The sequence below is a fragment of the Durio zibethinus genome, chromosome 21, assembly GCF_047325235.1.
Source record: "Durio zibethinus cultivar Kanyao isolate XHJ-2024 chromosome 21, ASM4732523v1, whole genome shotgun sequence".
Classification (NCBI taxonomy): domain Eukaryota; kingdom Viridiplantae; phylum Streptophyta; class Magnoliopsida; order Malvales; family Malvaceae; genus Durio; species Durio zibethinus.
Genome location: NC_143182.1, coordinates 10617306 through 10632570, shown reverse-complemented (window position 1 = coordinate 10632570; position 15265 = coordinate 10617306). Strand labels below are relative to the sequence as shown.

At 33.5% G+C, this 15265-nt stretch overlaps 1 non-coding gene and 2 pseudogenes across 2 annotated transcripts; 1 reads left to right on the top strand and 2 right to left on the bottom strand.

The window, feature by feature from the left end:
* Positions 1-1830: 1830 nt before the first annotated feature.
* LOC111306216 (cytochrome b561 and DOMON domain-containing protein At2g04850 pseudogene) lies at positions 1831-3621 on the top strand (annotated as a pseudogene).
* Positions 3622-3762: 141 nt separating this feature from the next.
* Positions 3763-3843, bottom strand: TRNAL-CAG (transfer RNA leucine (anticodon CAG)). The gene has a single exon. It is a non-coding gene; the product is annotated as a tRNA-Leu (tRNA).
* An 8348-nt stretch (positions 3844-12191) lies between these two features.
* On the bottom strand, positions 12192-14814 carry LOC111305564 (heterogeneous nuclear ribonucleoprotein 1-like; annotated as a pseudogene). The gene is made up of 4 exons (XR_016331215.1): positions 14572-14814; positions 14288-14411; positions 13790-14014; positions 12192-13446 (listed from the first exon to the last, which is right to left on the bottom strand). The product of XR_016331215.1 is annotated as a heterogeneous nuclear ribonucleoprotein 1-like (transcript).
* Positions 14815-15265: the final 451 nt, after the last annotated feature.

Here is a 15265-nt window from a genome sequence, read left to right as displayed (position 1 = left end):
ATTTTATACAACTTTTTACTATTTTTAGATTTTTTTCAAAAAATTTAAGATTTTTGTATTTTCAATTTTTTAAATTTGTTGTAAATTTTTTCAATTTTAAGACATTTTTTATTTTATTAAAAGTTTTATTTTTTTGAATTTTCATAATTTTGGAATTTTTTAGATTTTTTATTAAAATTTTGAGACTTTTTGAATTTTTTAAATTTTCATAATTGTTATAATTTTTTAAAATATTTTTGTTTTTTAATTTTTATAATTTTTAAAATATTTTAGATTTTTTTAAAAAAATTTAAATTTGTTAGAAAGTTTTTTAAAATTTTCTTTTATTGTTGATATAACAATTGATGAAATAATGTTGACTAAAATTTTTTGACGCACATTTACATCTTATTGAATATTCATATTATGTGAACAAGTTGACTGATGGCTTTAGTCTCAAATATCAAAGTAGAGGATAGAATGAAAATTCAAATACCAAATTGATAATTTTATTTTTTTAGTACCAAACTGACATAAAATGTATAATACATAAGTCATTTTTATATTTAACCCAAAATTTTACAAGGAGATAAAATTTTGTCACTTTAATCATTTATATATTTTTTTATTTGGTTAATGTTACCAATAGATTCTAAACTATAATAAAATATTTAATATAATATTTAAATTTTAAAAATCTATGATACCTAAACTATAAATTTACTAACTAATAAACTCAATCTAATTAGTTTAAAATAATGATATGTGGTTATAAATAACCCTTCAAATACTATATTTGTTAATAAATTTATAATTTAAATATTTAATTAAAATTTTTTAAAATTTAAATATTATATTAAACATTTTACTACATTTAAAAGTCATACATGACATTATTTTTTTATAGTGCTATAAAATACATAAAATACATGATATTACTAATTAAATTTGGTAAGGAGACCCAATAGAAGCATTGGGTACATTTGTAAAATGAAACGGCAAAGTGGAAAGACTGAGATTTGATTATCACCAAATTTTGTCATGATTGTGTAATAAAATTTTCTCTTCGGCAACAAGAAAAAAAATCATTACTGAGAATAATGTTCTTAATTTTTTGCGTAAAAATGAGGTCACAACAAAGGGCGACCCAAAGTCAGGGATCATCTTTATTGGCGTGAGTGCAATAAAGAGGGCACCGAAAAGGGCAAAAAAAAGCATGGATGAAAGAAGATCTGAAACCTGCCTCAGAGTGCAAAGCTTTCTGAAATTAAACTTTTCTCATGAGATTTTAGAATTTTAATGAGGTTTCCAATTGCTATGATTATTGTTCCTTTCAAATTAATCAGAGCATGAGTAGGGCATATCCACTGAAAGCTGCAATTTAACCTTTTTGCTGCACTGACAGTCACTAACAAAACATGGTTATAGATTAGCTTTAGTAATAATTAAGAAATGGCTCTCAACAATGATGAAAAGATGCTTCCAAGATTTATAAAGTGGAGAGGCCTACTGCTAAAAGTTTTAACAATACGGTCAAAAGAATCAGACATTCCAATTTTTGTAGCTTAGCTTCAAAGCCAAGCACAGCACAATCCTGATAATTTTCAACCAAACCTCTTCCGATTGGAAGATTAATATTTCATTTGGATGCATGATGGGAGAGATTTAATCATAAGTTGAAATCCAGGATGAAGAAGGAATCTTATAATATAACAATTAAATATTCATGGTTTCAATAAGTTAAACTCTTCATTGAACAATTTTTTTCGAGCTAAGATCATAAGAAAAACTATCGCTATAAATTAAAAAATGAAAGGAATATATCAAAAATATTAATCAGGAATTTCAATACTGCTTATGAACAATCACATCCTAAACCTCTGTTTAGACATTTACCAAACTCAAAATTTAATAGTCTTAACTTCAACGCTAAGCACTTCCACAACATTCTCATAATTTGTTCAACAGTCATCATGACAGACCGCTTTCAATGCCCCAACAAAGCCTTTGGTGCCAATCTCATAAATGTCAAGAAAAGCTTCCAAACTACATTCAGGCCTCATCCATTCTTCTTCCACAACCATGATCTTTTTCTTCCTTTTTTTCCTTTTCTCTTTCCATCTAAACACTGCATCTTCGACTCATTGTAGCACCACCACCGCCACCAAAACCTTTCAAAAATGCATGACACTTCCTACCCAACAAGCCTCAATTGCTTGGACATTCCATCCCCACAATGCCACATTAGACCTTTGCTTCTTTGGCGCTTTCATTTCACCTTCCGGATGGGTGGGATGGGGAATTAATCCTGCATCCCCGGAAATGACCGGTACACGGGCCCTTGTCGCCTTTCCGGACCCTAATTCCGGTCAACTAGTACTACTTCCTTACATTTTAGACCCAACTGTTAAGCTCCAAAAATCCCCACTCCTGTCTCGCCCTCTTGATATCCACTTGATTTCTTCATCAGCTACCTTATATGGTGGCAAAATGGCTACTATACACAATGGTGCCACGGTTCAAATTTATGCCACGGTAAAACTTGAACCAAACAAGACCAAAATTCACCATGTTTGGAACAGAGGACTCTATGTTCAAGGCTACTCCCCAACCATCCATCCGACAACTTCTAATGACCTTTCCTCCATTGCTACGTTTGATGTCTTGTCTGGCTCAGCAGCTACACAGCACAACAACATTAATATACTCAAACTTGTTCATGGAATCATTAACGCCATGTCCTGGGGCTTATTACTACCAATGGGAGCTGTCACAGCACGCTACTTGCGCCACATACAAGCGCTAGGACCTACTTGGTTTTATGTTCATTCAGGAATCCAGTTGTCAGCATTTTGCCTTGGAACTGTGGGATTTGCAATTGGGATCAGGCTGGGTGATATGTCACCAGGAGTGACGTATGGACTCCATAGGAAGCTTGGGTTTGCAGCATTTTGCTTGGGGGCACTACAAACACTTGCTCTGCTGTTTAGGCCTAAGACTACACATAAATTCAGGAAGTACTGGAAATCCTACCACCATTTTGTAGGGTATGCTTGTGTGGTAATTGGGGTGGTGAATGTTTTCCAAGGCTTTGAAGTTATGGGAGAAAGCAGATCGTATTCTAAGCTGGGGTATTGTTTGTGCCTGTCGACATTGATAGGCATATGCATAGCTTTGGAAGTGAATTCTTGGGTGATATTCTGCAGAAAATCTAAAGAAGAGAAGATGAGGAGAGAAGGACTGATTTCAGGATCAGATAAAGGTAGTGGAATCCACAGTGGAATGCACAGTGGAATCCTTAGTTAAGTAAAGTACACGAAAATGAAAATGACGGATTAAAATGGTTCTCTAAACATCCCATTTGGGTAAAGGCCAACAAAGAAATTCCCATTTGGGGTTAATTTTTTGATGTCAACTTTCAAGTCCAATGTTCTAAGGAATTTCTGGATGCATCTTTGAAACTACAGGTTTTTATTTCTTGTGTTTGCAGCCAAATTTACATGATAAAATATGTTGCTATGTTCATAGCAACAATTTTTGTTTTATGCTCTATGTAAAGTAGAAGCCAATTTTGCAGATCAATGAGAATTTCTGTTTCTTCAGCAATCTGTATTATTTTATTTGAATAAAAAACAATCCTAAGAAAGAAAGCCTGTAAACATTGGGTTTAGAATTCTGAGACCACAATCTCAAAAAAATTAAAGGTCAGTCCAATTTTTAAAAGGGTCCTGGGCCAATAAAATGGCTACAAATAAGCCCAACCAGAAAAGTAAAAAGCCATTTTGTCAAGAATGGGATTCGAACCCATGCCCTTTCGGACCAGTACCTGAAACTGGCGCCTTAGACCAACTCGGCCATCTTGACGTTGTAGCGATGTTGCAACACTAATAATAAATAACAGTTTTTTTCTGCCCAAAGCTCCTCAACTCCTTGAAACCAATTTTTGGTCACTGTGCTTTAGCAAACTTCTCTTAACTTATGTTAAGTTTGAAGTACCAACAAGCAGTACTGTTGGCATCTCCGAGGTGTACCTATATGCACTTATGATGCTCCAGTAGCTGATAAGCTCTTAAATTTTCTAAATGGGAGATTCCATTGATCATAATCGACCAAGGACAAAGTAATGTTAGTGCAGATCAGGAAACTCTAATTGGTTCTCCACAAATTTAACTGCAGCGGGAGAAATACACGATTCAATGTCATCATTTTGCCTATTTAAGCAGAACAGAATGTCGTTTAACAACAGTTATACTTTGATTCATATGTCAAGAGCATGCAGCAATATTAATGCAAACTTACACGACCACCTTTTATATGTGTTAGCATACCTTTCTTTTTCAGGGGGGCTAATGGAAGCTATCTCAGGAACTGTTTCATTGATATAAAATATGAGCAGTAATCATTTCGTTTCAAACAGGCATTAATAATTATGTGAACTGCATCTGCACAGGATGTTTTTGGCGACAGCTTGGATGGCCGAAATTGAAGATGAAAAGCCATGCATCAGTGCGAAACAAGCCTTAAAGAAATAAAGAGAGAGAGAGAGAGAGAGTCAATTATGCTTCATTCACGAACAAACGATGACAAGATAATAGGTAAATTACATGGGTAAAAACTTTGTCTTTGTAAGAACATTGCAATCACGAATTCGATCGATCATTAACATTATTTAATTGCAAACCCCGCCCATTAAACGACATAAAAGTTGAAACATCAACGGTGGATGCGGTTATAATCTAGTCAGCAGCATCAAAATGATTCAAACAAAACAGAAGTCAAGATGCCTGCCCTACCTACATGTTCCTCGGTAGCGTTATCTTATCACTATCCGCGCTTGCTCATGCATTTTTTCAGGGTCAATGGGCAAAGCTCTTTCAAAGGTAAAGATTGTCAGCCTAATGCCCCACCCCATCAGTTTTACCCCATCAATTATGGGTTTCCCTCGTGTAGCCTTCTAGGGTTAGAATTTAACAATTTACAGCCTGTAAATTAATTAGTTCAAAATTAATTGATCAAAACCACATTTTAGAGTGCTGCAAAAGGTCAGAAAGTTGGTGATGTTTCATCCACTTTAGCTCTTTCAACTTCAATCAGTAACATCAAAGAATGAACTACAGCAAAACATAGCAAATGAATGCAGCAGGCCAAATGGCCTCCCTTTACGGTGTTCCCATTCATCATAATATAAGCATTATTCATAGTGGAATGCATGAGGGAGCAACTTGTATCATGCAACATCTCCAAGGCATGCATTGAGTGACTCTCATTCACACAGGCTTTGGTGGAGACAGAGATTGAGATAGACAAAAGACTCTCAGATCGTTAATTTTGAGTAATTTAAGCATCATGGTGTGATATGCTTGGACAGCAAGAGCTCGTGTAATCGTCTAAATGATTATGGCGTTTGATTCTTGCAGTTCTTTGGAATTATCCCAAATTAAAAAAAGGAGAAATGCGTAGAGGATATAATTGTGCATGGACTCGCAAGCCTCCGAAGAAAAGGATGGAGCAATTTCATTAAGGTCCTTGCAGGATCGAAACATTTTAAAATATTTCGTTTCAAAATCGTATTATTTTTAAATGTTTTGTTTAGATAAATATTTTTAACAGGAATTTAGTTTATTGAAATTTAATGAGAAAAATAATTATAAATATAACAATATTAAGTATTATTAAATTTATAAAATTGTATAAATATTATTAATAATATAAAATATTAAATATTAAAATTAAATAAAATGAAATTTTATTTTTTAAATTTTTTATTTTCTATGGACTATATAAAGTGAGATGAGACTTGAAAGAATTTAATAAAAAAAATCACCTATCTCATGTAGAACAAGGTTCAAGTACACCTATCTGTCAGGATAAACACGATTGCATACACTTATTATAATGAAATTTCAAGGCACCTCAAGTTCTGAAAATTTTTTTAATTTTAAAATTCATTTTTTCAATGGAAATAAATAAATTTATTTTGAAACTTTTAAAAAATTCGATTGAAATAAAATCTTTCTTCTAAGTACCAAGTCCAAATACACCCCAAGACTGAAGCATATTAAAGAGTGTGATGTCTGAACTTTGCATGCGGCTAGCAGGCCCGACTGGTGGTTGTACAAAGTAGTTTCTATGCATGGACCAAGCAAGGCATTTGAGAAACAAGCAATTAAAACGTGGAAAGAGAGCTTGGACCACATGATAATGCTCAGAACCTAATGAGAGTGATGCCAAGTCCAAGCGCCTGATTCAAATTAATATCATAAACAGCTGACATAAAACCAAGCACATGTATACATTTAATAAGCTCAAACAATGCAATGAGATGTCCAAAACATTGTGGATCCCACTTTGCTTACCAAACTGAATGCATTATTATGCTCAAAATCATCAAAATACCACTAATTATGAACATGGCTTGCATATCTAGTAGTCCGAGAGTGTATTAGATAAAAAATCAACTCAAATTATCCATTTCAGTATTTCACAAAGAAAATTTCTACCTGTTGCACAAAAGTTTCATTGCAGAAAGAATCAGGCATATGTAGTAACTTATTCAGAGGGACCCTAGATGGGTTTCCCCTTTTAATGTTGCACACTAGTAAATCAACAAGAACCTCAGGTACAATCTGGCTTAAAGACAAACCCCAAATAATGGAAGATACGGAAAAAAGAAACAAAGCATACCTGACAAGAAGCCACAACTTTGCCGAAGCCATTACAGTACATAAAATCCAAGGAGAAAAAAAAAAGTCTATATAGTAATGTATCGCAGCCTCACATGAGATGCATGATACATTTCTGACTATATCCCGCAATCTGATTTTACATCTCACTCAAATACCAAAAAGAATCCTAAAAAGGTAACTCAAAACTCAAGCCTTAACACAAAATCCCTTGTGATCTCTAACCCTAAATTTAATTCTCCAAAACAGGCACTCCAGTTAGCTCTAGATAACCAACTTTCTTTTAACAGAAACATATTAATGAGGGAAATAAGCAGAATTCACCTGCTTTAAAAGATTATCTTCACCTACAGTATCGTGATAACCAAAATAATCTTCTATGTAGTGATTCCTGAACCAACAGAAAATCAAAATGTGTAAGCGCAGAGAAACCAACTCAAGAATACTGAATTGATAACAATGTTTTAGAAAGTACACTAAAAAATTAAAAGATTGCTTCTTCAAAGGAACAAGATAGTATTAAGAGCAATTACAAGTGGCATCAGAGATTTCAAACCTAAATTATAATGAAAATAACAACATTTTCCAGTTGGTGAAGTAAAATCATTGATATGATACACATCAGAGGACAATCAACTAATTTATTGTATCACCAGGCAATCAAATCTATGACCATAAGGCGGAAAAGAGCAATCATGAAACTCTGCACATAACAATAAATCAATAATATAGATTCTAAGCCTATGACCTTCTTAGCTAATTAGCAGATTCTTGTAGAATTCATTTTATCGCATACTCTGATACCATGCTTGCCTCAGGCCAAGAGATCCTTTTAGCATTGTTAAAAGAATCTTTGCTCACCAAAGGAAATTCAATGCTAGAAGAACTTTGGAATTGCCAACCATGACTGTTAATCATGCCATTTGGATAACAATCTACTTGATTGAACCCCTGTATAAGATTCTTGAGTAGTTCTTTCCATAGATGACCATAAAAGAATGTCTCTTTTCCCTTTCTTTTCAAAACCAAATGTCAAATGATGTTTCCTTTGTTTTTTCCTTCCTTTTCATTTTCCTTCTTTTGAATCCAATGGTTGGATATAGGAGATAAATCCTTCAAATCTATAAATCCCCAATTGTTGCTGAAGCCCTAAGTTAAACTTTAGAATACTCCACCTATGTGCAATTAGGGTTTACATTTTGGCTCCTCTTTTTCTCCGGTGATAGCAACGCCATAACTTAACTTCTAGATTGGCAGGAATACCAAATATCCAATGGTCAACTCAATTATATTTATTTCTACTCCTATTACTTATAATTCATTTAAATTTTCATGCAAAGTAAATAACAGAGCTAGCAAATATGAAATGAAGTCCCATATCAACTGATAACCTAACCATTACTTCATTAGAGGAGGAATCAAGTAACACCACCTTTTCTAATCATTGATTTCAATAGATCCAAGAGATGAGATTAAACCAATTTTTTTTCTATTTTTGACTTATCTCTCTCATCCCTTAGATCTATTGAAATCAAGGGTTAGAAAAAGGTTTAAAACTTTTTAGTTTTACACTGATTTAAGTTGATCCCTTCTCATTTCATTATAGTTTTGTTAACTTAATACAAATTTCACAATAGAAATGTAAAAGTAAAACCAAACCCACCTTGCATATCCAAAAAAAAAAGCCACGCAATAATATGATGCAAGGCAAGGTGCAAATGCAAGTTGGCATGTGTTAGATTCATATATAGGCTGAAGCATAAAAGGATAATAATAATTGGTTTAATGTTTTTATAGTGGCTCCCTTGCGTCTTTGGAATGTTTCAACGACATTTATGCAGACAGCAGTTTTTGGAGTGTTAACTTGATACAAATTTCACAATAAAGATGTGAAAGTAAAACCAAAGCCGCCTTGCATATCCAAAAAAAAGCCACGCAATCCACCATAATATGATGCAAGGCGCAAATGCAAGTTGGCATGTGTTAGATTCATATATAGGCTGAAGCATAAAAGTATAACAATAATTGGTTTAACGTTTTTATAGTGGCTCCCTTAAGTCTTTGGAGGGTTCTACAACATTTATGCAGACAGCAGCATTCTAGAGACATAAGGTACCTTCAAATGCTGGGAACTTAGACACAAGGCACTGGAAAAGCATTCACCTTAAATGAAACAAATGCTGATTTCCAAGAACAAATGAAAATGTATATTCAGGTTTTTTCAAAAAAAAAAAAAAAAAAGAAAAAGAAAAGTAACAATGTAGCACTAATTGCTTGTGAACCTAAGTCTATCCCAAGGTTAACATTTTTCAGAGTAATAGAGGCAGCGGATAATCTTACATTGTGGAAGCCCTTATCCTAAATTTGACAGGCAGCTCAATTTCTAACAAAGCACATTGACTAAGTTACATATTTTTCCTATTCTAGTAAAAGAAGTATATAAACAAAATGTATTATCCTTCTTTATTAATTAAAGTTTATAAACAAATATAACTTGAAGATACATAAAAGACATTGACTAAGACATCCCTCTAATTTGCCTTCTACCTTTTGAAAAGGATCACTTGACTGCTAGTATCATTAGGTGCAATTTTGGGGATGTCAATAGGTAGGGTATGGCTAGGGTAAAGCATTCCCCATCCCCATCCTCGAATTTTTATATTATACCTATCCCTATACCCATACCCAACAGGTATTTTAAATTTATCCCCATCCCCATCCCCATCCCCATGGGTATTTAACGGGTATGGATAATCCTCATAACCATAGCTTTTAACAAAAAACTAAAAACTAAATTTTTTTTTATTTTTTTTTATTTTTATCTTGTATATTTAGGTAATATTTTATAAATATATATTAATAGATATTTTTTCAATAAAAATATATTAATAGATATTTTTTCAATAAAAATATATTAATTTTAATTAATCTAAAATAATAATTTATATTATTTAATAAAAAAATCTATATACTAAAAATATATAAATATATATATAGGATATGGGTAAGGGACGGCTGCTATATTACCCATCCTCATCCCCATCCCCGTACCCAATAAAAATTTAAAATCATACCCATTCCTATCTCTATCCCCATACTCACAATGTGATACCCATCTCCATCCCCATTCGGGTAAGGAATCGGGTTCCCCATGGGGTACGGGTAAGATTGACATCCTTAGGCGCAATTACAGGTTTTGTATGTGAGTGCATGTTTTACAATGGTTGGATACAAACTAATGCTTCTTTGACAATGAAATATAACACACTTAGCTCTCTTATTAGTAACTATATCATGTTTTCAGGACCTTAAATAAATAAAAGACAAAGTAAGAAGTGACATAAGAGCCCCTTAAGCAAATTATAGGGTCTCAATCCGCAAAAAAAAAAAAAAAATGACTAGAAACTATTGACAAGTCAAGAAAACAGAATGATACCCCTCTGTCAATAACATGAGAATCACGGTTAAAGTTCATGATCCATGTCATATCAGAAAGACAATGCTAAATCTAAATGTGCAACGCCCAAATTCAACTCATTTGTATTTGCCATTCAATTTCCGATATCCTTCTTCTCTAAGCACTTGATTCATTTTATGCTTAGAAACCTGATAACAACACAATAAAGTGGAAAGAATTGTAGAGTAGGCACTTGACCACCAAACCTAGTTAACATGAAAGGACCAATGAAGTTTAAGGATAAGAGGAGAGAGCAAAAACAGTTGCTTCACTTGCCTAGCCCAAAAAAAGGAACAAAATTTCTAAAATCAAAAGACTAAAAACCAAACTATAGAAAGTGGAGGCAGAAGATATATATCCTTATAAGACACACTTATATTCTCTACGTAAAAAATAATCTAAGACTTTGTATCTGTCACAAACAGAAAATAGCAACATACGATTTGCATGAAGAAGTGCATAGAAGCATGGGAAAAGTTCTGAGGAGAAAAGAAATGTCCGAAGACAATCATGTTAAGGTGCCATGAAAAATGACAGTGAAAAAACCTTAGAGCTCTTGCAATCAGTGGTCAAGGAATCATGAGTATGGTGTTTGCCTGTATAGACTGAAGAGAATGTTACCTATTTCTTTCAAGATGCTTATGCAAAACTATATTTTCAATAAGTGTTAGACAATTCTGCAGTTCATACTTTATCACATGCAATCACAATAGAATGTCTGTCCAAAATCATAAATTGACACATGCACAATAGCTGTGTGCCAGGTCAAAGATTTTAGGAGTTGCATCTGAAACCATATATTTGCATCAATACAAGACTCAAATGTGTCTACAAATCAAATTACAAAGTGCAACTAGTATGGAACTTCCACTTGGAACATACCGGAACTTAAAAAGTATGCTCAAGCAGAGGCCAAACTTCGTATATCTAGTGAAGAGGTTTGTTACAAATTAGAACTATGCTTTAAACTTTAAAAATACTGAAGATATATCAAGGAATGAAAGATTGATCACAATTCAAGCAATGATAGGCCTAGAAGATTAGAAAAAAACATAAGACCGGCATTAAGCTGCTGAAAAGAAGATGAATGACGTAGCACAAGTTAGAAGGAAGGATAGGAATACCGAAGAAAGGGGGAAATAAAGAAATATAGAAAGAAATAGGCACAAATAAGGAACTTATAAAAGAATCTAATTTTAAGAAAATTATATAATCAGAAGGAAGAACGAGTAAAAGAATCTAATTCCAACAACTGAATATCTCAACAATCCATAAAAAAAAAAAACTCTTAAGAAAATTATAAAATTAAGTATTTATAGCTTACAACCTATAAATCCTAACATAAATACGAAATAATAAATATAAAACTAAAAGTGCTGCTAATTCTACAAAACAATTAGTGCATTCAAAACCTTTCACTTGGGGCTTAGACATAGGAAACACTGGGTCACTAGCAGCCAAAATAACCAAATTCAACTTGTAAAAGGACAAACATGTTAACAACAGAACTACCAAACAATAAGATAGGTGAGAAATGTTTTAGTTTGTCTGTGCTATTGTTACTCTATAATAAGTATCTTTGTACAAGACAACAATTATTTTCACACAACAGTTTCAACATTAATATCATACCTTAAAATTTTTAGTAGCATTAATGATTCAACAAAAACTTCATTATCTCTTTTTCTCTTGTCCACTCTTAGAAGATTTAAAGATTTATTAAAAGCTACCAAATTATATAACAAATTTCAGAGATGTTAAAAAAACTGTCAAATGTAAATGATATGTTCATTATGTTCAAAAGATGTTTATCAATCTCGACTGGCATAGTTTTTCTAAAACTAGCAAGCACATCATGCAGCTATTAAGAAACAAAAGATCATATTACTGAGAGGAATGTGCTGTCAAATTTAAGATCTAGCCCAAAGAAAGTAGCTAGCAGAGTCCTCATATGAAATCTTGTAAGGTTCTTTTTGTTATGCTTCTACAACACTTAAACAAGATTGTTCTACTAAACTCCTATGAAATGAACATCAGTAATAATTCTTTAAAATATTTACAGAAAATTTCCTCAAGCTGAAAATCATTCACAGAGAGATCTTAGGATGCTAAGTAAGAAGTCTTACCTCTACTTGCTTGCCTCTTATTAACGCTATATCCACCAACATAACCAGGAGAACTTTTACCCGAAACATCAGAAGTGGCACTACCAATTCCATAGCGAAAGGAACCAGAACCATCTCGCTCAGATGTTGATGATCGCCAAGTGTTATCCCCATAAACTGAAGCACCACCATAAAGGTCTGCAAAGGCTTCATCATAACCACCATTTGATGCTGCATATGATGATGTTGGTGCCACATTGGTCCCACTGTTTCTCCCATAACCTGCTGTTCCCAACCCAAAGCTGTTATCACCACTTCCATAGCTGAAATTGACACTATTGCTAGAAACATTATTCTCTCCACCTTGACTGGAAATTGCAGAAGAACCCCAATTAATTCCACTATTTCCAAAGGCACTTCCTCCTATACTTCCACTTCCAGATCCCATATAAGCACTGGAACTAGCAGCATTTGTGTTGTAATTAAGTCCCCCACTTCCCCAAAGATTCCGGGTCACTGAGCTGAAAAAGGAAGTATTACCTCCATTACTTCCATCATACCCAATAGGACTACCAAATCTATTTGCATTACCAATATAGTAAGGGCTCAATCCCCGTCCATAGTTCATATTACTACTAAAATTTACACTATTTCCAAAACTTGGGTTCAAACCTGGGTCAAAGTTCATGCCCATTCCATAACCCGAACCAAAAGGAGGAAACCCACTTCGACCACCAGCAACTGGACCAAATCTACCATCCATCCTAAGTCCATAGCCTCCAACACTGCTTGGAGTATATCCCTGAGTGTAGCCACTAAGAAAGCTGTTGACCCTATTCAGACCATAGTTATATCCACCAAGGGGACTACGACTGGGACCAGGTGATAACTCTTTGGGAACTGCTCGTTTAACCTCAACCATTTTACCATTCAGTTCATGGAATTTTTTTAGCAACACCTTGTCCACCGCCTCTTCCGAATCATAAGTGATGAATCCGAAACCCCTAGGCCTTTGGGTGTTGTGATCATACATCACTACAACATCTGTTATATTACCAAACTGATCAAAATACTTCTTAAAGTCACTCTCTGTGACCGTAGACGCTAAACCTCCTACAAATATCTTTCTTGTGCGGCCTGGACCAGGTGAACCATGGATGCTATTAGTGCTTCTACTCATAATGTTCTGGTCATCCCTAGGAACTGCCTTTTTTGCCTCGACCTGAGCATAAGTAACTCAATGATGAAAATAATCTTAAACAGCACAACCTCTTTCAGCTCAATATATGCAAGTATACCAAATTAAGAGAATTACAAACATAACCAATATCTTTCAAAAAAAAAAAACATGAATAAGAGGAATCATGATTACTCTTGGCTCAATTTTGAAATTTAGTTGGACACAGAACCAGAATTATACGAATTCCTGCAATTACAATATCAGAATCATAACTCCGATAAGGAATTCAATTTTCAACTCCTGCTTCAATAAGCTAATAGCATCAATGAATAGTACATTGCACAACATTAATCTCAAAAGGTGTGCTTAAAGATCAATAGCTTACCATCCTGCCATCAATATTGTGTTTCTCCTTGATGACTCTCTCAGCCACAGCTGGGTCAGAGAAAACAACAAAACCAAAACCACGGGCACGCCCAGTGGTCCTATCCTTCATGATCACTGCCTCTACCACTTCACCAAAACTACTGAAATACTCCTTGAGACGTTCTTCATTGGTGTCCCAAGATATCCCACCGATAAATAGCTTTCCATTCTCAGACATCTTTTTCTACATTCCAGAAAAACTAGTTCAATCAACAGAAAGTCCAAACTATCCGCAAATGCAAGTCAAATACACACTTTAACATAAAAAGGCCAAATTCATCATTGGATCCAATGCAAGATATAAAAATTTCATTGCAACAATAACAACAGTAGAGCAATCAAAAATCAATTCTAAAATATTCCTTTTCGGTGAATCAAATTAATAATAACAAATCAAAATTGTGTCGTTTATTGATTATAGCAATCCAATCGGAATAATGCAGATACAATTCAATACCTTCTATTTTAACAACAAAAGTGTAATCCAATAGAGAATGAAAGTTTTCTCTTTGACTCAAAATTTAGAAACAAACGGATCCTCCAATGATCAATCAACCGACCAACCCAGGATTTAACTTCACCTGGAATTCAGAAATGAAAAGGAAAAAAAAAAAAAAAAAAAAAAAACCCCAGATAGATGATCAATCAGAAACTTGTTATAGATGTAAAAGTTTATTGGAAATTTAAGCAACAGATCAAAACCCAAATCCAGATTCAGCCAAAAAAACAATAGAAACCCACCAATCTAAGGAAACCGAAGTGCCAAATCTTGCAAAATACTAAGATCTGAGAGGAGGCACAATAAGAATAAGAATAGAGGAGGTTAATTTCATCCTCTTTCTTTTCTTCTATATGCCTTGCTCCCTTCAAATAATATTTCCTTCTCTCAAATGTGCCCTTTCTTATAATAAAAATCTCAATTTTTTTTCCTTTTTACATCAAAATGCAAATTCAGTTAAGACAAATATTGATCTAAATTTGTATGGTACAAATGCAACAAAAAATCTTTGTTTAGATAGAAAGAGGAAAAAAAATGCTTGGAGAGAGAAATGCTTTCATCTGCTGTAAATAATATACCTATAAAGACAGAAAGTCTTTTCAAAAAATGAAAGATTTTATTTTAACTTTTTTTATTCATTTAGTAAGAATTTGTTTTCAAAATTTTTATGCCAAAATAATTTTTTTTTAGAGGTTTGTTTGTTATTGCAGTAAAAAATGGAAAAGAAAAAAATTATTAATTAGATTTTAATCTGATAAATTTGGTGGGAAGATATTTGCCTTGTTCTGCCCTTTTCTTATTTACCATAATTTTGTTCTACTTCTACACCTCCACGCGCGTTAATGCTTGTTTTCATTGCATGCATGAAAGTTTCATTCCACGTTGTCTTAATGTACTTATGTGGGTATTTGTTAATTGAATTACATGTTGAATTTT